Here is a 24,114-nt window from a genome sequence, read left to right as displayed (position 1 = left end):
ACTGTATATATTTATATACAGTATATATATATATTTTTATTTTTTTATTTTTTAAAAAGGACAAGAAATTCTATTCTGTACCTTTGGAGCTTTATATATAACAGTTTTATCTTTGAGAACAGATGGCGCTTATTTCTGTATCTCCCTTTTCATAACTTGTCCCTGCATAGTTTAATACTGTGAGTGATGAATGGAAATACACTTCATTGACTATTGGACTGGTAACACAGTTGACAACTAATTTATATATTTCCAGAAGGAATAACAGATGAACAGCACAATGTAGCTGGGAAAAAGATGTTCCAGAATTTTTATTTCATGGGTAGAAAACAACTCTTTTTTTTTTAAAGATATCATATCTGGAGTTTCTGTTTAGTTTACACTTAGAAAAAAATACTCAGGGTGCACATAACATGAAACAGACATTTCCAGAGCAATGACAAGTTTTCTTTAAAAAAAAAATGCACACATATTGATTTCTTTTACTTTGTAACCTGGCCTATTATATAAATAGGGAAGAGCGACTTGGGTTCAGAAGTATCAGACCATACTGTCTTCGTTTTTTACAACGCGCACCATTTCCTACGTCTTCTCTATGAAATATGCTCAAGGCACAGACCAGAGATTGGCTGGATCCTAAATGTCTTAGGTTGGGGACAAGTTCTCTGTTTAAAATAGGATTTTCTTTAAAGTGATCGAAATATAGTGTGACATTTTATATCGCGTCTTTAGTCCATTCCCTCACAAGACTATATTTTATGTCAATGTATTAGAGTGCTAATAATGACATTACAAGACACTTGGAAGAGATCTAATTTAGCATGTGTAAGTGATGACTTAGCTGTCATAGTGAATTTTCCATGCAAGTAAGCAATGGATGGATTCTTGGGGCAGAAAATGTATCTCAGGTCAGTTTTTCAAAACCTATATCACTTTGAGTACAATAGACAGATTTCTTAATGGTTCCAATTAAACTGCTTCTAGTACCACTTGCAGGTCAAGTTTAATCAAGGAAATTCCGACATCTAGGACTAGTGGGAATGCAAACCTTCATAAAAGGTAGACATAATATAGAAGGTAGGATGTATGTCACACAGTGGTGGACTGGTAATCTGGCATTTCTGGCAAATGCCAGATGGGCTGATCTGGCAGTAGGTTCACATTGATTATAATGATAAACATGAAAGAGATGAGAGATCACTGATCTCTGTGGTCTGAAAGAGGTCAGGAAAGTCTGACGAAGTGATGATGACATAATTTCATATGCTGTAGCATTTTTAATATATGAAGTCACAGAATGAACTTTAATAATATGTTGAGCCATAGAGGGGGCACTATGTTGTCAGACTTGGGTAGGGCCGCATTGCTGTTTAAACGCATGATAATCAGTTCCCACTGCTAGTTATACCCTAATTGTCTCTGATGTTGTGTGTATCAGATCCTGGGCATTAATGGATGTGCCTAACTTTGACTTTGGCTTGTTTACTAATGTTTCTATTGCCTAACAATTTTCATACCTCTGGCTGAATATCCCTCTTGCCAGCGTGCACGACAGAACAGCAGCTGACTCTGTGGCCCTAGCCTAGGGGTTCCCGTGTAAGTTCAGATCCCTAGAAAAACTAAAGAAACCACTAGACATGGACCTAGAAATAATAGTAAGATGGTGGAAAGTTAGTTAAAGTACATTATTGATTAAGTGCAACATGGTTGTAATCCCTTTAAGAGTAAACCTATAGATAAAACATGCAGATAACACATTCATTTAAATAGATAGATGGGGCAGTATGTCAAAACCCCAAATATATTTAAGAAGAGTAATCATAAGAGGAATGTGTGGGGCATGTGAACTACACAGTACATATGAGAAAAAAGGAGAATGTGTTTTAACAGCAATAGGCATTACCTGATGGTGATCAGGATGTGGTCCCCGGCTCAAGTGTGGTGCACACCCCGACGCGCGTTTCGGAGCTTTGTCCTTCGTCAGCTGCTACGCCTAATTTTATTTGTTTGTTCTAAGTTCAGATCCCTGTACAGGCGTTAAAAGGTGAAGGTCATGGCAACCAGAGCCATAATGTCAATGGTGGCAGGCCACTCTGCTGCTATATGGCCCATGAGCTGAGGAGGCCCAGTGCCAGTATCACCAGAAAATTAACCAATATTTTTCAGGCTGATATACATGAATTACTTGCATTGGGGAAACATCATTTCACTAAGAAAACATAACGGCTGTCTGGACAGCTCATTGGCATCGTAATACATTGCTGATTTATGGAGAAGCATCCGCATGCACCTGGAAAAATTAGAACATTTTTTGCCCAACTTAATCCACTGACATATATATCACTTTATAACTGGAAAGCAGCCTCACAATTTTACAGAGTTGCCACATGTAGAATCAGACAGCCTCCTATCCACGGTATCATTCAGGGAATTAATTGCGCTACAAGATATTTCATTACATGCCAAATCTGACTTGTCAGTTAATTCTTTCTTACTTTCCCTTTTCTTATCTGTACTTTTCTATTACACTTCTCATTGTAATTATCGCGGCTCTGACTCCTATCTCATAGAAGGGGTTCATAATAGCATTACCTTATCTAATGCATCCCTTTAGGTTTCTGAAAGCTTAGTTCTCTGACTTAGGAAAACTAATAAAGTCCTTAGTCTTATACGGCGGCTTTGCAATACTTGCTTAGCTGAATAGATGCCGCTGCTTTGGATCTTATCGATGTCGGATTTAGTAACAGTTTGAACTCAGGTGTTGGTAGATAGGAGTATATTCCTACAGACAGAGAAACGAACTAATATTCTGTTACATGCCAGATGTCTGATGTTTTGAAGAAAAAGGAAAATCCAGTCCTAATGAAACAACACAATAAAGCGTGATGGGCAATAAAAGGACTTCAAATAGAAAAATGCACTTTGCATTATCGGGTTACATATGAAAAATGAAGGGAGGTCAACCATGTACATTGTCATATGTATACTGTATATACTGTATATAGATGGCAAAATGGAGATCAAATGGACATACCCTTTAATGGGGTTTTCCCATTAAGAAATAAAAGATTGCATTTTGGTAGAATATTAGTTTTAAAGTGGTGGAGATCCAACCTCTGGTAACAGCCATGATTTCTGAGAATGAAAGGGGCTCAAAATATGCTTAGGGCTGCCACCCCTAAAATGTTTTCCCCTGCACATTTGCCCTTTCTTGCCACAAGTTGTTTAGGGTACAGCAGTGTCTCCCCATTCACTTCGACACAGCTGTGTTGTAGTTCTTCATATTATGTGTAGCCAAGATCTCCAGAGATCTGAGAGGAATGGTGTATCTTACCAATTTGCTATCATGCTCTGTGATGGGAAAACAACTTTAAAGGGTTATCCAGGCATGTGATATTAATGACTTATCCCATGGGCTCCTGCAGACTGTTAGGAGTCGAGTTCCCATCGCTGCACAGGGGGAATCTCGAACCATATCTGCTGCGCTCTCCCATTCTCCTCCATTCGCAGTGGAGCCTGCTCAGCGGAGACATCGGTCCCAGCGTCTGGCTCAAGCTGATACTGTGTGCTTGGTTACTGCTGCCTTCCCAGGCTCTGCCTTTGTAGCCAGTGCTGATCAGCTGCGAGCAGGCGTTTAAGGTACTAAGTCCCGCTTTTCCCATACTGAGCATGCCCACGGGAGGACCTCCCATTGGAGTTCAGGGGTCACATGCTCAGGTCCTGTAGCAGATCTACAGATCTGTGCAGATGTGCAGATCTGTGCTAAGCACGCGTTTCTGCATCTTAGCACATGCTTCTGTGTCTATTCGCAGTGCATGCTTGTACGGCATCGTGCGCAATCAGTACGCTTTCCTCACAGCCGGTCAGTGTAGGGTGGGAACTCCCTCTTCCTCTTGGACTCTGCATCTGACTCAGGACATCCTCAGGTGCGGGCTCAAAAGCCACCGAGGGTCAGAGCGAGTCCAATCACCAGTTTAGTGGGGTTTTTTCATAGGGATCCCACTAGTATCTTTCAGCTGCACCCTGTGACTGCTAAAAGGGTGCAGCGTATTTACGGCGACTCTGTGAAGTAACAGAGTTCACTTCCATTCACACTGGGTGAGGTCAAACCCACGTGTGAGCAAGCGTCCATCCGCCATTACTCAGCAGCAGGTGTCATCTCTGCACGGCGGACCCCAGACTGCGAACGCACCTCATATTCTCTAATATTATTATTTGGTGCGTTCCGCCATTCCTAACACTGACAACCGTATTTTCAGTCTGAATGTAATCTGACAAAACATCAGATCGCACTCGGACCATTTTTATTCAATGGGGCCATGTATCTGTCTCATTTTTTCTCGGACAGAGTCTGTTGGAGGGAAACATTGCACCATGCTCAATTTTAATCCAATATTTTGATTGCACTCAAGTCAATGAGTCAGTGTAAAAAAATAAGAATGCACTCGGACGACATCTTAGTGCAGTTCGATTTACATGGGCTGAAAGAATGAAGAAAAATGTTTTTCTTAACAATTTTTCCACATCTGAAAAAATCATAGCACACTGTGATCGAACTCTGAGCGAACTCTGATCAGAGTGTAATTAACATAATCGTCCCCATTATCTCGGATGAGAGAGAATACTGTTATGTGACCCAGGCCTTAGAACAGGTCATCATCAGTATCAGATCAGTGGGGACCTGGTACTCCAACCACGCATCCATTAGCTGCGCCACCGGAGCAAATCCCAGCTGATTAGTGGGAGTGCTGGGTGTCAGACTCCCACTGATCTGATACTAATGACTTATCTTAAGGATACTGTGGCATCTTGTACCATAGGGGGTAGTTCCAAAATATATCATATTAATTTATGATAAATATGGGTCCCTTCTAAAGTTGGAGCAAATCAATTTGCAGGACCAGGTCCATTTGCCACGTCAGTAATCTGTGGTTAATTGACGGGAGTCCTCAGAATGGCTTCCTATATCCTGGTACCCATGGTTCTTCTTTTGATCTAGCAGCAAAATGGACAAATCCAGCATCCACAGGAAATGAGGTAAGTATAATAAAACATTATTTCATTAGTAGCATAATTAAAAAAGGGAAAAATTAAAAATTAAAACATGCAAAGAGAATAAAAGGACATGGGTCTACACATTTCGCACTAAGAGCGGTTATGCTTAAAACGTGTAGACCTGTGTCCTTTCATTCTTTTTGTATGTTTCGATTTTTAATTTTTCCCTTTTTTTAACTATGTTGCTAAAAAAATAATGTTTTACTATACTTACATCAGTTCCTACGGATGCTGAATTTTTCCATTTTGCTGTTCTCTCTACACCAAGAAGTTGGTCTGGAGCCTCCATGCACCGCACCTTGATTCAAGACATTTTTCAACAGTTGGAGAGCCGATATACAACTTTTCTATTTCTTTCTTCTTTTGATCTACTGACCTTACACAAAGTCATTATTGCGGCATGACACACATATAATGTCGCGGCAGGCTGCCTAATCAAATGAAGAACTATAAATGCTGGAATGAGGGAGGTGGCTACCATCCAGTGACCAGAGATTACTGATATGGCCTACAGACCAGAAACTGCAAATTGATTTACACCAACTCTTGTCCAATCTAATTTCAGAATGAAGCTTCACTGTGCACCATTCATTTATAGCAATAGTAAGCACGGCACTCTTGGCTTCTTAGAGGTGCACTAGTTAGGTATCCAACCCGTCAAATATAGGCAATAGAATACTAGGCACTCAGGAGATATTTTTGCAAGGTGAGAAGTGAACAATTCGTTTATTCAGTGCATCCAGCTCAACAATAAACGTTTTCGGTCTAATCACAAGACCTTCATCAGACACAGTTTTTGGATTACTGAAATATACATGTAAAAATACAAGAAATTCTGTTTAGACAAAATACAAAATACATGATGCACAGTGTAAATACAGGCGTACAACATTCTGCTTGGAAGAATAAAATACATCACTTGAAATGTGACAGACAACGACCAAGGCGGACTAAGTAGAATCGGCCTGGTGTTCCGTGGGTCGTGAGCCTGGTTCAGGAGATGCTATGGACTGTGAACGTGTATAGGAAAGAAAGGTTTGTCAAATGATGGTATCGAGTCCCAGTGAAAGGACGACCTGAAAGGGTTGTAAAAAGACCGTCCCCTAAATAGAAGAAGGATACAGCGAATGAGGTGGCCCGATGTACGGGGTCACAGAACTAAGGTGCAGGGTGAGGTGCCTACAACACAAAGACAAGAGCACATAAAAAAACACATAGTAATACCATATATCAGATATCATGCAAGGCAACTGAGCGTAGAGCCCTTATAGGCGTACTATCCGTGAGTGTGACCACCATGAAGCTATATGTAACGATACTGGATCTATAGATACAGTCCCTCAGTGCAGTACATAAAACCGGGATAGTAGAGAGCCCCCCATATGTACAACCCCCAGGATACCTGGAAGCCACGAAAGTTATATGTGGGCCCACATGGGTGCCAACATCGGACGGAGCCCGGGAGGGAAGCGCCTAGGAGAAATAGGGTAAACGGAGGTAAAAGGGAGGTAATGGAGATAAAATACAGGGCACCGCGCCTAACGCAGGCTAAGTGGCTAACAGCAGGAGGGCCCCCCTGTATGAAAACTATGGCAGTTACCTGGAACAGTATGTAGGTACGGTGACTGAGCGCTGCTGAAGGGCGAGACACTCGCAATGGTGATAGCGCTGTGGAGAGAGGGAGCAGGAAAAGGTAACCATACCGAGGAGAATACAAGAAGAGGGAAGGGGAGGGAAAAAGGGGACGAGGGGCAAGCATAGCTAGAAGAGGGCGCTGCTGTACCTTGTGTGCTCAGAGGCCATCGGCGCCGTGCAGGAGGAGACACTATCTCTCGGGGCTGCTGGGAGGTAGCGGCACTTCCGGGTTTAAGTGCCCGCCGTCTGGAGACCAGCTGACGTGCTGCGTCATAGGATCACATGAACAGCGCCACCCGCGCATGTGCAAAAGGGGGAAAGCCCTGGGAGGAATGTCGGAGAATGGGGCGCCTGCGCAGAGTAGCTAGGTATAGAAAAGACTATGTCTGTAAGAATAGAGGCCATATGCCGAAGGAGCTGTAGCGCAGGATGTATAAGAAGAGAGGATGGAGTTGCAGCATGGTGCTGGGGGCTGGACAGGGCTGAGGGCAGGTGCTGCAGAATAATCCGAGCAGTGGCAGGGATAACCGAACTGAGTAAAAAAAGGTCCCTAACTAGGTGGTCACATCGGAACAACATATAGAGAACAGACTAACACTCTATATGGAAAAAGGGCATCATGTAGCAATACTATACCATGTGAGGACAGACAGATCAGTGCTCGGTGCGTGGGGTACACCTAACGGTTCTGTAAAGGAAGAGACGTGAGACAGTTAAGAACAAGGCCTACATATTTAAACACGGTCAATGTACATAACCAACAAGATAAAAACATGTACACAGTATATTACAAAAAGGCTGAAACATCATAGTCCCTGTTTAATCCCTTTGGTTCTAGGGTCTGCAAAGTATAAATCCAGTATGCCTCCTTTTTCTGGAGCATTTTAATGCGGTTTTGACCCCTTCTAGGGATATCTACCTGTTCTAACACCTGGAACCGGAGTTGGGCGATATTATGGTTCTTTTTGGAAAAATGGAATGGTAGGGGGAGGTGCGTCTTATTACATCGGATGGTTGACTTATGTTGGGCTACCCTATCCCTCACTGTTTGTGTGGTCTCACCCACGTAGGCCAAGCCGCAAGGGCATTTGATAAGGTATACCACGAATGTTGACTCACAGGTGTAGAAGCCCTTTATGGGAATAGCCTTACCCGTTTGAGGATGAAAAACAGAGGGACCCTTCTGTACATTGCTGCACTGCAGACAATTTAGGCAGGGGAATGTGCCTCGTCTCTGAGTATGGAGGAAAGTTTGTTTAGGGACCAAGGTACCCGGGCCAACGTCTGCCTTGACTAACCTGTCCTTCAGGTTCCTAGCTCGCTTAAAACATGACAGGAATGGCAATTTGAACTCTGTAATGTTAGGATAACTTTTGGTGAGAATATTCCAGTGTCTCCGGATGGTTGACTGTACCAGGCCGGAGAACGGGTGAAAAGTAGAGACAAAGGGAATTCTTTTTGAATCGTCCTTGGGTCTGCTATTTGACATATTGCGTTTGGCCTCCGTTAGTACCCCATGAGGATACCCCCTGTCAGTAAATTTATGTACCATCTCATTGAGTCTTGTTTTTTTTAAACTTTCATCGGAGACTATCCTGTCGACCCTATGGAACTGTGATTTAGGAATAGAGTTCTTAATGGAGGGTGGGTGGCAGCTAGTGAAATGTAGTAGGCCATTGCGGTCCGTGGGTTTGGTGTATAAGTCGATCGCCAAATGACCACCCCTCTCTTTATAGATTAAGGTGTCCAGAAAGCTGATCCTGTGTGTATCCTGTTGTATGGAGAATTTGAGTTCAGGCCAGATACCATTAATGTGTTGGTCAAACGATAGGAGTGATTCCATAGGACCGTCCCAGATGCAGAATATATCGTCGATATATCTCCGCCACATCCTGCAGTGAGCCATGAATAAGTGATGATTATAAACAAAATCCTGTTCAAAAATCGCCATGTACGCTACGGCGTACGGGGGCGCTACGTTCGCACCCATTGCAGTGCCTTGTTGTTGAGCATAAAAGGTGTCCTGGAACATAAAGTAATTATCTCTAAGCACCAGGCCCAAAAGATCGGCACAGAGGTGACGGATTTTGATATCTACATTGTTGTCACATAAGAGTCGATCTGTAGCTGCTAAGCCTTTCTCATGGACTATTGATGTATACAGGCTGTTGACATCCCAGGTAATCAAAAGGGAAGTGGGGGAAATGGGGCCTAAAGATCTAATAATCTGAATGAAGTCATTGGTATCCAGTAAGAAAGAGCGGGTAGTTTTAACTAACGGCGTAAGAATTTTCTCCAGTACCATAGAGAGGGGTGATAGGACCGAATCAGTCAGGGATACTATAGGTCGTCCAGGTGGTTTGACTAGTCTTTTATGTATTTTAGGCAGAACATAAAAAGTAGGCGTAATGGGATCCCTTTTGATGAGGAAATCTCTCATTTTACTATCAATAGTGCCTGCTTGAAAATGGAAGTCTACGACCGGTGCGATTTTTTGGACCAACTGGTTCAAAGGGTTGTGTGGTATTACTTTGTACACCGTAGTATCACCCAGTTGTCTAAATACCTCCTCAAGATAGTCAGACCTATCCATAACCACCGTCGCCCCACCCTTGTCTGCTGGTTTAATTATCAAAGATTTGTCCGATGCAAGTTGCTCCAGTGAGAGTCTCTCTGCATGAGTGAGATTGGTGTGAAACTGGAACTTCCCCCGATCCATCTCACGAGTCAATGTGTGAATATCTCTCTCGACGAGGGAAACGAAGGTTTCCACTGGTGGATTTGACCGCGGTGGCATGTACGAGCTATGAGTCCGTAGCCCCAGATCACGGAGTTCAAGTAAGGTCTTGTCCTGCCTTGAAGAATTTGGTACGGCAGGTTGTTCTGAGAAATGTACACGCAATCTAATGTTGCGATAGAACCTCTGGAGGTCCATGTTGAGTTCAAACGAGTTGAACTTATACATAGGGCAAAATGATAAACCCTTCTGAAGGACGGCCAGTTGATGCGTGTCCAGGTTTTTAGATGAGATGTTAACTACCAGGGGGAGATCCTTACCTGTGAGCGTGTCGCCATATGGTTTCTGGGTTCCCCGGCGGCATTGGCCCCCCCGCCTCGTCTTCCTTTTGGTCGGCCGCGGTTGTTCCCTAAAAAAGAATGGGAGGAAGAAGAATTTATCCTCCCTAAAGAAGGTCGGTTGTAAAGGGACCCGCAGTCCCCGTGGGATCCTCTGGACTCGGAGGTATTCAGCTAATGTAATAATATGTAGTTCTAAGTTAATGGCTCTTCTAGACTCGCGTTCCAAGTCGCGATTCTTAAGTTCTTGAGTAGGAATCTGAAGAAAGTCGCTGGGCGCGGTTACTTTGGAAAGAATTTCCGCCGCTTCTGTTGCATTGAAGGAGAAGGTCTCACTTGACATTATCCAAGGTGCTCGTGGAAGGATAGAGCATGTAGCAATAGTAAGCACGGCACTCTTGGCTTCTTAGAGGTGCACTAGTTAGGTATCCAACCCGTCAAATATAGGCAATAGAATACTAGGCACCCAGGAGATATTTTTGCAAGGTGAGAAGTGAACAATTCGTTTATTCAGTGCATCCAGCTCAACAATAAACATTTTCGGTCTAATCACAAGACCTTCATCAGACACAGTTTTTGGATTACTGAAATATACATGTAAAAATACAAGAAATTCTGTTTAGACAAAATACAAAATACATGATGCACAGTGTAAATACAGGCGTACAACATTCTGCTTGGAAGAATAAAATACATCACTTGAAATGTGACAGACAACGACCGTGGCGGACTAAGTAGAATCAGCCTGGTGTTCCGTGGGTCGTGAGCCTGGTTCAGGAGATGCTATGGACTGTGAACGTGTATAGGAAAGAAAGGTTTGTCAAATGATGGTATCGAGTCCCAGTGAAAGGACGACCTGAAAGGGTTGTAAAAAGACCGTCCCCTAAATAGAAGAAGGATACAGCGAATGAGGTGGCCCGATGTACGGGGTCACAGAACTAAGGTGCAGGGTGAGGTGCCTACAACACAAAGACAAGAGCACATAAAAAAACACATAGTAATACCATATATCAGATATCATGCAAGGCAACTGAGCGTAGAGCCCTTATAGGCGTACTATCCGTGAGTGTGACCACCATGAAGCTATATGTAACGATACTGGATCTATAGATACAGTCCCTCAGTGCAGTACATAAAACCGGGATAGTAGAGAGCCCCCATATGTACAGCCCCCAGGATACCTGGAAGCCACGAAAGTTATATGTGGGCCCACATGGGTGCCAACATCGGACGGAGCCCGGGAGGGAAGCGCCTAGGAGAAATAGGGTAAACGGAGGTAAAAGGGAGGTAATGGAGATAAAATACAGGGCACCGCGCCTAACGCAGGCTAAGTGGCTAACAGCAGGAGGGCCCCCCTGTATGAAAACTATGGCAGTTACCTGGAACAGTATGTAGGTACGGTGACTGAGCGCTGCTGAAAGGCGAGACACTCGCAATGGTGATAGCGCTGTGGAGAGAGGGAGCAGGAAAAGGTAACCATACCGAGGAGAATACAAGAAGAGGGAAGGGGAGGGAAAAAGGGGACGAGGGGCAAGCATAGCTAGAAGAGGGCGCTGCTGTACCTTGTGTGCTCAGAGGGCATCGGCGCCGTGCAGGAGGAGACACTATCTTTCGGGGCTGCTGGGAGGTAGCGGCACTTCCGGGTTTAAGTGCCCGCCGTCTGGAGACCAGCTGACGTGCTGCGTCATAGGATCACATGAATGGCGCCACCCGCGCATGTGCAAAAGGGGGAAAGCCCTGGGAGGAATGTCGGAGAAGGGCGCCTGCGCAGAGTAGCTAGGTATAGAAAAGACTATGTCTGTAAGAATAGAGGCCATATGCCGAAGGAGCTGTAGCGCAGGATGTAAAAGAAGAGAGGATGGAGTTGCAGCATGGTGCTGGGGGCTGGACAGGGCTGAGGGCAGGTGCTGCAGAATAATCCGAGCAGTGGCAGGGATAACCGAACTGAGTAAAAAAAGATCCCTAACTAGGTGGTCACATCGGAACAACATATAGAGAACAGACTAACACTCTATATGGAAAAAGGGCATCATGTAGCAATACTATACCATGTGAGGACAGACAGATCAGTGCTCGGTGCGTGGGGTACACCTAACGGTTCTGTAAAGGAAGAGATGTGAGACAGTTAAGAACAAAGCCTACATATTTAAACACGGTCAATGTACATAACCAACAAGATAAAAACATGTACACAGTATATTACAAAAAGGCTGAAACATCATAGTCCCTGTTTAATCCCTTTGGTTCTAGGGTCTGCAAAGTATAAATCCAGTATGCCTCCCTTTTCTGGAGCATTTTAATGTGGTTTTGACCCCTTCTAGGGATATCTACCTGTTCTAACACCTGGAACCGGAGTTGGGCGATATTATGGTTCTTTTCGGAAAAATGGAATGGTAGGGGGAGGTGCGTCTTATTACATCGGATGGTTGACTTATGTTGGGCTACCCTATCCCTCACTGTTTGTGTGGTCTCACCCACGTAGGCCAAGCCGCAAGGGCATTTGATAAGGTATACCACGAATGTTGACTCACAGGTGTAGAAGCCCTTTATGGGAATAGCCTTACCCGTTTGAGGATGAAAAACAGAGGGACCCTTCTGTACATTGCTGCACTGTAGACAATTTAGGCAATTTACCTTTCTTTCCTATACACGTTCACAGTCCATAGCATCTCCTGAACCAGGCTCACGACCCACGGAACACCAGGCCGATTCTACTTAGTCCGCCACGGTCGTTGTCTGTCACATTTCAAGTGATGTATTTTATTCTTCCAAGCAGAATGTTGTACGCCTGTATTTACACTGTGCATCATGTATTTTGTATTTTGTCTAAACAGAATTTCTTGTATTTTTACATGTATATTTCAGTAATCCAAAAACTGTGTCTGATGAAGGTCTTGTGATTAGACCGAAAACGTTTATTGTTGAGCTGGATGCACTGAATAAACGAATTGTTCACTTCTCACCTTGCAAAAATATCTCCTGAGTGCCTAGTATTCTATTGCCACCATTCATTTATGTCAGAGTTCCAAAAATTGATAAAGGGCTTGTCCACTACTAGGTGAGCGGTCAGTCTCTTACTTATATGTCTGAAGGTGGGGACAGTGACTCCATCTCTAATTTGGCCCAGGGCTCACGCGACATACCAACCTCATGTGAGCCGAAGGAACAAGAGTGCCAACATTGCTGGAACGGCACCGGCTCCAGATTTGAGTATAGGTGTTTTTATTTTAATGGGGGCAAACATGCAGATTGAGATGGGGTAGTCCTAGTAGTGGACAGCTCCTTTAAGCGAACGTGCTCTACAATGTTTGGAAATTCCATACAAATGAATTGAGAGAGCCGATCATGGAGATTCTTCTCTGCATTCCCAATGGTGGTGGATGAGTGACGCTCTCAAAATATGTCAGACCAATATCTATCAGACAGTCATAGTGTATCATGTGGATATGCCTTTAAATGGAACAAATGATATAAAATAAAAAGTAAAAAAAAATATCTACTTCAGAAAAATTGAGCGTGTGACCAGATTTTATTTGCTAAACTATTTTTTTTTTACACTTCTAAAGGTTTTAAACTAATAAGTCTGGAAGATTGCCAACAAGCCGTGTCATACACTTTATCATAGATAGATGGATTATTATTATATTTTGTTATTTTTTAGTTACTGTAAATGTATGCAGGTGGCATCTTGTGTAGTTTTAGATGTGAGAGTGAGCGTAATGCTCACAGATTACGATTTAAATGTGATTATCAGCTTGAGGGTTATATCACTCCTGCAAGAGCACATTTTATAAACTGGAATGAAATTCAGTGCTGCCAAAGAAAATGTGTCTGCTATACTCTGATGAGCCGTCGTCGTCCTCAATTCACTGCAACAATTATATGTGCATAAACAAACAGCTACGTTGTCGCTTTCCCTTCAGCTACTGGAGAAACTTTATTACTAAACTTCAATATATTATCACCTTGTTCTAGTCCAAAGGAGCAAACTTTATGTTTTTCAAAAGATTTGGAATATTTTTATATCGGTTATTTAGCCTTACTGAATCAAAATGGCCAATATTGGGATAATCGCTGATGCCAAGAGACCAGAGGCGATGGGAAAAAGGCCCAGGACACGTGCTTCTGGTGCCAGCTGCTAGCAATGCTGCTGCCCATAGTGCATAAACCTGACACCACATTGACTGATTAATTCTTAGACTTGGCTTTAATGTGGCAAGATATAATTAGAAGCGTAGATTTAGGCTTTCTTTTAAAGGGAATCTGTCAACAGTTTTATGCCCAATGTGAGTCAACAAGGTAATGATGGACCTCTTGATTTTTGTGGTGTGGCACTTGCTTGTCAATATGGTGTAGTTTACATAACATTTCATTTTTTTAGATTCAGTCTGAGGCAAACAATGGAAACTCAGGTCAGTTTCCATAAGCTCAGGAGTCCTCCCAATAGTGCGCACAAGCTCAGAAGTCCTTCCAATGGTGTGCAGAAGCTCAGGAGTCCTCTGTACAGTGTACGCAAGCTCAGGAGTCCTCCCTAGAGTGTACACAAGCTCAGGAGTCCTCCCTAGGATGTGTGCAAGCTCAGAAGAGCTCCTTAGAGTGCATACAAGCTCAGGAAAGTTCCCTTGAGTGTACACAAGATTTCTTCTTTTAGTGTGCACAAGCTCAGGAGTCCTTTCTTTAGTGTACACAAGCTCAGAAGTCGTCCATAGTGTGTGCACAAGCTCAGGAGTCCTCCCTATAGTGTGCACAAACACTAAAGATTTTAAACTTAGTGGTAGCTAATAAGACTGGAAGAATGTGTGCACAAGCTCGTGAGTCCTCCCTATAGTGTGTGTAAGCTCAGAAGTCCTCCCAATAGTGTGTACAAGCTTGTGGGTCTTCCTTATAGTGTGTATAAGCTCAGGCATCCTTCTTATAGTGTGTAGAAGCTTAGGATTCCTCCCTATAATGTGCACAAGCTCAGGAGTCCTCCCTGTAGTATGTATAAGCTTAGGAGTCCTTACTATAGTGTGCATAAGCTCAGGAGTCCTTCCTATAGGGTGTATAAGCTCAGGGGTACTCCTTATTGTGTGTATAAGCTCATGAGTCCTTTGTATAGTGTGTACAAGCTCAGGAGTACTTCACATAGTGTGTTCAAGCTCAGGAATCCTTTGTGTAGTGTGTACAAGCTCAGGAGTCCTTCCTTTACTGTGTATAAGCTCAGGAGTACTCCCTATAGTGTATAAGCTCATGAGTCCCTCGTATAGTGTGTACAAGCTCATGAATCCTTCCCATAGTGTGCACAAGCTCAGGAGTCCTTCCCATAGTGTGCACAAGCTCAGGAGTCCTTCCTATAGTGTGTATAAGCTCAGGAGTCCTTCCTTTAGTGTGTATAAGTTCCCGAGTACTCCCTATAGTGTGTGCAAGCTCAGGAGTCCTTCATATAGAGTGTACAAGCTCAGGAGTCCTTCCTATAGGTCAGTGAAAAAACACAGACATGTGAACAGACCCAGGAATGCACATTTCAACATGTACGTAAATCCCAGGTGTCTGAATTTTAGGAAGGAATCTGTCGGTCATTTGTCACAGGGAGGGGATAGATGAGAGAAGCCCCCTTCTTTGGAATACCAGCTCACAGTGCTTGGCTTGTGCTGCAACTGATAAACTCTGATTTTATGAAGATTACAACATACTGACCAGAAAGGGACAAACCGTTAAAATCAAAGTGTTACTACTTGTTGCTAGTGCAGCGCCCCAGAGATCTGGTCGTTGCAGTATGACACACTGCCGCTAAGGGGAGTGATGGTACGTCTGATGGCACTAAAGGAGTTCTACTGACCAGGTATCACCAGCACACATTACACTTCACATTCCGGCCACTAGGGGGAGAAAAAGGCTTTATTTATTGGGCCACTCCTCACACTGGTAAAACTAGGGGTTGGGTAGGAAGTTAGGCAGAAGCTGACTAGGTTGGATTCAGGCAACATCCAGTGGCAGGGGGTGTTGCAGGGAGAAGACACAGGGGGGGTCCCTGTCGGGCGTGGGAACCTGGCAGGTACCTAGCGAACAGAGCAGAACGTTACGGAACCACGCCTGCACTACCTTGCGGCGGTATCCTAATGAAGAGATACGAAGCGAAGGGTATTGTGGAACAGTGAGAAATGAGATCAAGCACAAAGGAGAGCCACTAGGAGTCGTGCCGTGAGACTGAGGCAACATCCTACTGAGGCGCGTAGCCGGTGGCCGGAACACCGCGGAAGTAACTGACTCTAGGCCTTCCCTCGAACTCCGCAGGACAGTTAATTATAGGTTGGCTGTCTACCTTAAATTTCCTACGAAGACATAGGGGGCAATGCGTGGAGAGGGGCGTCTCTAGGGTCCCGGAAGAGCTCCGAGCCTTCCCGTCATACGGGTGCGTCCTAGCCATGACATATCTGGGGGACGAGAAACTAGTAACATCTGCAACAATAGAGAGAGAAAGAATTAGAAAAAACTAGAAAGAACGAACGAGAACAGCAGTTGTGAGGACTATTCCGAATGCTCAGCAGGGTAGCACTACAACACACAGACGCTAGTGGTAGGCAACGATTTCCACCTGCAAAGGGAACTCTGGATGTGCCCATCGGACCGGCCGGTCTCAGAAAGCCCTGTTAACCGTGCTCTGGATTGTGGATCCTGAAGTCTTCAGTAAAGAGGTAAAGAGACTGCAACCTTGTGTCCTCGTTATTGTCTGCACCTCACACCATCGCCATCTACATCACTGGGAAGCCCTGGGGACATACTTCACCTGTGGGAAGGTATACCATCCAGCTGCCATTCCATCACCCCAGCGGGCCCCAAGCAGCGTCGGTCATCCTGACTGAACACCACAGGTGGCGTCACGAAACCTTGACAGACTCCTATCACCTTTTATTGGATGCCCCTTAGCAGGGTCACGGACCGGGTCCAGCCACCGTGACAACCCCAGAACTGAGACAGAAAGGACCAGTACCGAGTATCCTGTGGCCCTGTGTCTGGGGACGATCCACTAGTCCTAAGACAGGACTGTATAAATCTGATGAATAGAGATGAGCCATGAGCTGATCAGGAATAATTCAAATTCATCTGTTCACCTTGATTTTCCTGGGAAATTCTATTTTCATAAAGGTATTATCTACAAATGCATTCTAATGCTCTAGGTTCTTTCCAGACCCTACATCAGTGTTCCCCAACTCCGGTCCTCAAGAGCCACCAACAGGTCACGTTTTCAGGATTTCCTTAGTATTGCACAGGTGTTAATTGTATCACCTGCACAGGCAAGCATTCAATGACCTGTGTAATGCTAAGGAAATCCTCAAAACATGACCTGTTGGTGGCTCTTGAGGACCGGAGTTGGGGAACACTGCCCTAGAACATGATAAACATAAGCTGTATAAAAGTAAAAATATAATAAATGCTTTATACTCGCCTCACTGCTCAGCTCTATGTGCAATTTTTGTTGCATATATGCACCAAATAAATGCAGCAAAATATTGCCACACCAGTGGTTTAACCCACACATTTAAGGATTTCCAAAAAGGTGCATTTCTGCAATGAAATTTAAAATGCTGCAGATTTTAAAAAACCCAACAAAAGCCAATTCTCATGTGGATTTCACAACAATCCCCTCTATTAAAGACAAATGCCAAGCATTTAATGTAAGAAAGAAGCTGGGAGGTTATCTGACAGGTGCCAAGGAGTACCGGGTTCATTACTTACAGGTCCTCTGCCAACGGCTATTCCCACATCTTGCATCAGTACTGGAAAACAAATCAGCGAATGAAAATCGTACCCACTATGTAACTGAAGGGGAATACAGGGCTGGTTGCTGTGGGCCGGAACTGAGTTCTCTTTGTCCTGAATCCCCTCTTCTAAACAGGAACAAGAGTTGAGTGTGATGTGCTGTGAGGTGCTTTCTTTACTCATTGTTCAGGAATCCCTGTTACCTCCCCATCCATAGGACCAGTTACAACCACAGATGTGACAGGAGACCTTAGGTCCGGTTCAAATTTACTGTGCAGTTCGGATACATGCGGTTGCGGCACACAGAGTGAAACAGAATCCCCTCCGGACGATATTCCCTTTGTCCAGTGTACTATCAGATCTTGACTTCATTCTGCCTGACCTGCCCCCCGCCTCAACAGCTCCTGTTGGTACCAGGGACCTTTTAGCTGGCATAGCAACTTCCCTGAATCCCACCATCTTTCCCTTTAGATGTGACCCAGCTAGTATCTTCTTCACAGGAGAGACAGACATGACACTCAATGCTTCTTCTGGGTCCTAGGTCCAAGACTTCCCCGGCGTCCTCACAAAGCTGAAGATGTGTCCTCATACTGTTTGGGTTACATGAGCCATGGGTCATGATGGGTGACATTTTTCTGTTGCTTAGCATGCTTTGGTCATATTATGGCACCTTACCTAGCACTAGACACTTTAGCTATTACAGCTTTGGCTAGGAATAGTCTATGAATGTTTTCATATGTGGCTATAATCACTTTATAAGCATCTTTATGTACCTGCTATCGGCCTTTTCTTGATTCTATTTTTTGTTGGATAACTGGATACATCTGGCTACAGTTATTTGAGATTACCGTCAATTATTACATCATTTGACATTTATTACATTGGTTTGCATATGGCACCTTATAGTATATTTCAATCTTTCTGTAGCTCATCTCCAGTTTGCTTTGTTCTCACTGATGTGGGATATAGCATACCATTTCTTTATCCCTTTAGAATTATGCATGGCTTATACAAATTCTACAGTATGAACCATTTCTAGTAATATTTATAAAAGATGATGTATTATGCTGTTATGTCTACCTTTTGGTATGTCACCGTGGCCCATGTTTGCACCTGACTATGTGCGGCTCAGGTTATTTCACTGATATTTTATATATTTTTATGCTTGTACACCAATAAAAGCTGTTTTTATTTTAGGCGTGCGCATCACTAGTGTATTTCTTTTTTCTCCCTCATATCATATGTTCTTTGATACACAATGCAGCACCCTGTAGTGATTATTTAGGCTGTGCACCCATTTTTGTATGTTCTCATACTGTTTGGAGACTTACACTGACAGGACCCTTTCTCTTCTGCTTCATCAGCTTTCTTGGAACCTGTAGAACGCTGTCACTATCTAGCACTTCCTTTGAACTCTGCTCACAAACATGATTCTCTCCTAAACTGTACATTGACTAAAGCTGGAAGTGCTTCCCTTAATTTCTGATCTAACCCCTCCCAACTAGTGGGCTAATCCCAAACTGTTAACTGTATACTACCCGGTGTCATGCAAACTATATCCCTATGTTTTGTAATCAGCTGAGAAAGAAAGGAAATCTTCCAGCGATGACACAAATTGTGGATTTAAAACTTCACATTAATTTCTGCATTAATGCAAATGGCGGTGCCTCCATTATTAGAACAATCATATGCATTTCCGCTATAAAGCCTTAATCATGACAAACCTACGTGTTTCAGCCACAAAGCCTGTCATGACAAACCTACGAGTTTCAGCTACAAAACCTTAGTCATCACAAACCTACGCATTTCAGTCACAAAGCCTTCGTCATGACAAACCTACGCGTTTCAGCTACAAAGCCTTAGTCATGACAAACCTTTACATTTGAGCTACAAAGCCTTAGTCATGACAAACCTACGCATTTCAGTCACAAAGCCTTAGTCATGACACACCTATGCGTTTCAGCTACAAAGCCTTAGTCATGACAAACCTTTGCGTTTGAGCTACAAAGCCTTAGTCACGACAAACCGACGTGTTTTAGCTACAAAGCCTTGGTCATGACAAACATACACATTTCAGCCACAAAGCCTTAGTCATGACAAACCGTCTCGTTTCAGCTACAAAACCTTAGTCATGACAAACCTACGCGTTTCAGCTACAAAACCTTAGTCATGACAAACCTACGCATTTCAGCCACAAAGCCTTAGTCATGACAAACCTACGCATTTCAGCCACAAAGCCTTAGTCATGACAAACCTTCATGTTTCAGCCACAAAGCCTTAGTCATGACAAACATACGCATTTCAGCCACAAAGCCTTAGTCATGACAAACCTTCGCATTTGAGCTACAAAGCCTTAGTCACGACAAACCTACGCGTTTTAGCTACAAAGCCTTAGTCATGACTAACCTATGCATTTCAGCCACAAAGCCTTAGTCATGACAAACCTAGGCGTTTCAGATACAGCTGAAATGCAGAGGTTTGTTCTCATAATGGAGCCACTGCCATTTTTTAATGCAGAAATAAATGGGAAGTTTTAAATCCACAATTTACGTCATCGCCAAATATTTCCTTTCTTTCCCTGCTGATTGCTACTCCAGGATCTGCGCAGCTCTGTGCGAGGTATACATTGTGAACACCATTACAGTCTTGTTGGCGAGTTGGCTCTCTCTCTCCCCACTTCCCATAACTTGGATAAGTTCTGTAATGGTTCATTTAGTGGACAGACCTCCCCATTCCCCGGGAATGGCCTTGATGCAGAACCTCCAGGAGAAACGAGGCACAAACCCGCCATAAGGATAAAATGTAAAACTCTTTATCAAAACATATAAGCATAATACATTCTCATGAAATGCCATCCGCATTACTCCTCTTGACCAGATGTCTTCTTCTACCCCCTTATATAATGATCGCTTTATACACTCTACGACAAGCAACAGGTCCTCTGTAATGGTGGCATGACCCTTTGGATCCTGACTGCTGCTTTAGAAGAACGGATCCTGCATCATGAATTGCCAGTAATGTAAGATGTTATTTTAAGAAGCGGCTTTGATTTTTAATGAAAAATGTGTCTTAGTTAATATTAGAACAAAATCCATTCTTGTCTTTTAACTGCACATTAATATGTAGCATCTAAGCCTGAGCCCGCTCCGTAATACAAGCAGTGCCCAAAGGAAAAATTAGCCAGTCAAACTGAACCAGTTTATGGACCCGTGCCAGGGACTTATTAGACTGTATTTATTGCAGACCTGGATACACAGCCAGAGAGCAACAGCTCCTGGAGGTCTGGGGATATGGCTAGTCAAACCAGGCGTTCTATTTAAAAAGCAAATACAGCCGCCTTACATTTTAGCTCCTACATGAGCCTAATATGCTCTGCTGAGCTCAGTACGTAGTTGGGCATAGCTGACTAATGAACCCAGTCAACATGTTTGTACAGGAGACAAATTTAGCTGCTTTGATTTTGCATGCAGCCATTTGTTACTCCATAAATCATTCCGAGCGGGCGCACGGTTACCTCAATAAAGCACAAAAATAAATAGATTCTCCAAAAAAGTAAGAATTGAAAATTGCATTTTAAATTACCCTTCCACTCTTAGGGAAAAAGGTATATTGTTAACTAATAGTACCGTATAAAAAAAAAATGCAAAAACTAATCATGTCTCCCGGGGACCAAAATTGTTTGCAGCCTCCTTCAAATTGTCTACCAAGGCCAACAGTAAGCGTAAGCTATCATGGTGTCGAAAAATAAAATGGGAAAAAAAGAAAGAATATTACTTTTATTGTTTTATGGCGCTGTTGTTACTGCTGGTATAATAAGACCTCCTGGGTAGTGTGCTACTACTATCAGATCACCTGCCTCCTATAATAGCCAGGGGAAAGCACTAGCACTGCGACCTGACAGCTGGGAATATATGCTAGATAGGGCACCCCACTGAGTGTGCCTCTTTACACATTTTGGGCATTTTACTGTTGCACTGTTTAGTTTGAGGCTGGTACATGAAATGCCAGTGTTGATAAATTTTGCAGCAAGGAAATCACATACGACAATCTACAGTGGTCTATGGCAGACAAGTGTGCTTTTTCAAAAATGAACATGAACATGATGATTTTAGCAGACATTTGAGCAAATTGCGTAAGCCCTCTTGACACTTGAACATACCCCCTAAACAGCGGATGTGTCATCAAAAAATGCATGATTCTTTAAATTAGGTTAAAGGCTATGTGCACACGTTGCGGATTAGGCTTAGGAATTTCTGGTGCTGATTCTGCCTCTCCTGGCAGAAAACGCACCTGCGGATTTGTCGCATTTTTTGTCCGTTTTTGCTGCGGTTTTCTTGCGGATTTGCTACGTTTTTTTTACCCCTGCAGTTTTCTATAATTGAATGGGTGCAAAAACGCTGCAGATTCACAAAAAAGAAGTGACATGCTACTTCTTTTAAACCGCAGCGTTTCCGCAAAGTGTGCACAGTATTTTTTCATTCTCATTGATTTACATTGTACTGTAAATCAACTGCGGATCTGCAGCGTTTCTGCACCTCAAAAAACACTGCGGATCCGCAGAGAATCCGCAACGTGTGCACATACCCTTAATGTCACGTGTATTTTTATTAACAAAAAATCACAATAGGTGATGTCACAGCTGACCCTGCATCATTAGATGCTTCAATACTAAAGATAGGGTCAGAGTCTGATCATTGTGGTTAATGTGCATTATTATTTATTATTATTATTATAGTGCCATTTATTCCATGGCGCTTTACATGTGAGGAGGGGTATACATAATAAAAACAAGTGCAGTAATCTTAAACAATACAAGGTCTGGTACTGGAGGAGAAAGGACCCTGCCCGCGAGGGCTCACAATGTACATGTGTTGTTTCCTGAAACACCAGGAAGTTACAGTCTAAAAAAAGCCTTATTGACCAGTGTGAATGTTGAACATTTTCTATTTTTTATGTAGGTCATGGTATGGAGAAAGAAATCATTGTCCAAAAAGTGTAAAAAAATATACAAAACACAGAATATCAGAATTAAACAATATGTCATTTTCTGCTTCCACATAAGATAAAGTATATTGTAATTTCTCATGGGTTTCTAAGTGTCACGCATCTAATATATTTATTCCTTAGTGTGTCTTATGTCGGTTCGTAACCAAAATATTTCCACCAAGTGGTTGGATGAACGCATGACCTGCTAATGCATCTATATTTTTTGGGCCAAGAGAAGGAACTGGACACCTATCTATTTCTACTGTAGAAGTCACAATGGCCCACACTCAACAGTCGGAGTGGTAGGTGTTGAAGGAGAAAGATGCCATGTCATACACGCACCAATGTAGCGGAGAGCGGTGCTTGCTACCCTCGCAGTAAGCAGCCACATAGAAGTGCTGTACAAGGATATTCATCTTAATGTGAGTGTTACCAAGCGAGAAGGGAGGTGGGTAGGAAGCTGTCTCAACCAACTCACTCCATTGTGCCCCACAGTCAGCAGTATAGCCAAAAGTGGCTCCCGCTACAGTTTGACTCAACTGCTCCTGCTTCACTGACCTGTGGCCGACCGCTCCTGCTGCATTCGTTAGCCACACCTAAGCACTGTATAGGAATTTAGAGAATGATTTGAGCTGTACAAAGACGGTGGCGGTGCACATCGCTTCCAGTGCACACCGGTTCCTGCTGCATTCAATGCCCACATCAAAGAGCTGTAAAAGAATATGATGTGGGTGGAGGTGGGGGAGGGTGTGGGGGACACTCGCGTTTTGGATCATTGGCTCTTGTGCCCAGTACATCTCGTTCCATTTAGCTCATGCATCGAAAAGATGGGAGCGAAGGATGGAGAACAAGGCAACATCATGCAATTGTACTGCACTGTGTGCTGCACTCAACACTATGCCAGAGAGCAGCTCCTGATACACTGAACTGCACTGTGACTAAGTAGGCCAGCGAGGCAACACGTAAAGCAACCTCTATGTTGGTTTGTTCTTTTTTTTTTTTTTAAATATATATATACACTGTACATATACAGTTAGGAAATTAAGTATTTGATACATTGTCGATTTTGCAAGTTTTCCCACCTACAAATAATGGAGAGGTCTGTAGTTTTTATCATAGGTACACTTCAACTGTGAAAGACAGAATCTAAAAATAAAAACAAGAAAATCACATCATAAAATGTTTTAAGTAACTAAATTGCATTTTATTGCATGAAATAAATATTTTATCACCTACCAACCAGAAAAAATTCTGGCTCTCACAGACCTATTAGTTTTTCTTTAAGAAGCCTCCTCCTCTGCACTCATTACCTGTATTAATTTCACCTGTTTGAACTCGTCTATATAAAAGACAGCTGTCCACACACTCAATCAATCACACACACTCCAACCTCTCCACCATGGCCAAGACCAAAAAGCTGTCTAAGGTCACCGGGGACAAAATGAGGCTATGTGCACACGTAGGTTCGGGTCCCTGCGGGTTCTCCCGCAGCGGATATGATAAATCTGCAGGGCAAAACCGCTGCGGTTATCCCTGCAGATTTATCACGTTTTGTCTTGTGGTTTCCGCTGCGGGTTTTACTCCTGCACTGGTTTTACTACTGATGCTGCATATACAGCATCA

The 24,114-nt window shown here is 43.3% G+C and overlaps 2 long non-coding RNA genes across 2 annotated transcripts; both read right to left on the bottom strand.

Annotated features, from left to right (window-relative positions):
• Window positions 1-5,749: 5,749 nt before the first annotated feature.
• Window positions 5,750-7,500, bottom strand: LOC138647464 (uncharacterized). Its single transcript, XR_011314979.1, has 3 exons — window positions 7,327-7,500; window positions 6,178-6,234; window positions 5,750-6,065 (listed from the first exon to the last, which is right to left on the bottom strand). It is a non-coding gene; the product is annotated as an uncharacterized lncRNA (long non-coding RNA).
• Window positions 7,501-10,251: 2,751 nt separating this feature from the next.
• LOC138647463 (uncharacterized) lies at window positions 10,252-11,972 on the bottom strand. Its single transcript, XR_011314978.1, has 3 exons — window positions 11,814-11,972; window positions 10,668-10,724; window positions 10,252-10,555 (listed from the first exon to the last, which is right to left on the bottom strand). It is a non-coding gene; the product is annotated as an uncharacterized lncRNA (long non-coding RNA).
• Between the last annotated feature and the right edge of the window lie 12,142 nt (window positions 11,973-24,114).

This window comes from Ranitomeya imitator, chromosome 8 (genome assembly GCF_032444005.1).
Source record: "Ranitomeya imitator isolate aRanImi1 chromosome 8, aRanImi1.pri, whole genome shotgun sequence".
Lineage (NCBI taxonomy): Eukaryota > Metazoa > Chordata > Amphibia > Anura > Dendrobatidae > Ranitomeya > Ranitomeya imitator.
Note: the sequence above shows the minus strand (reverse complement) of the source record. Positions and strands in the feature narration are given on the sequence as shown.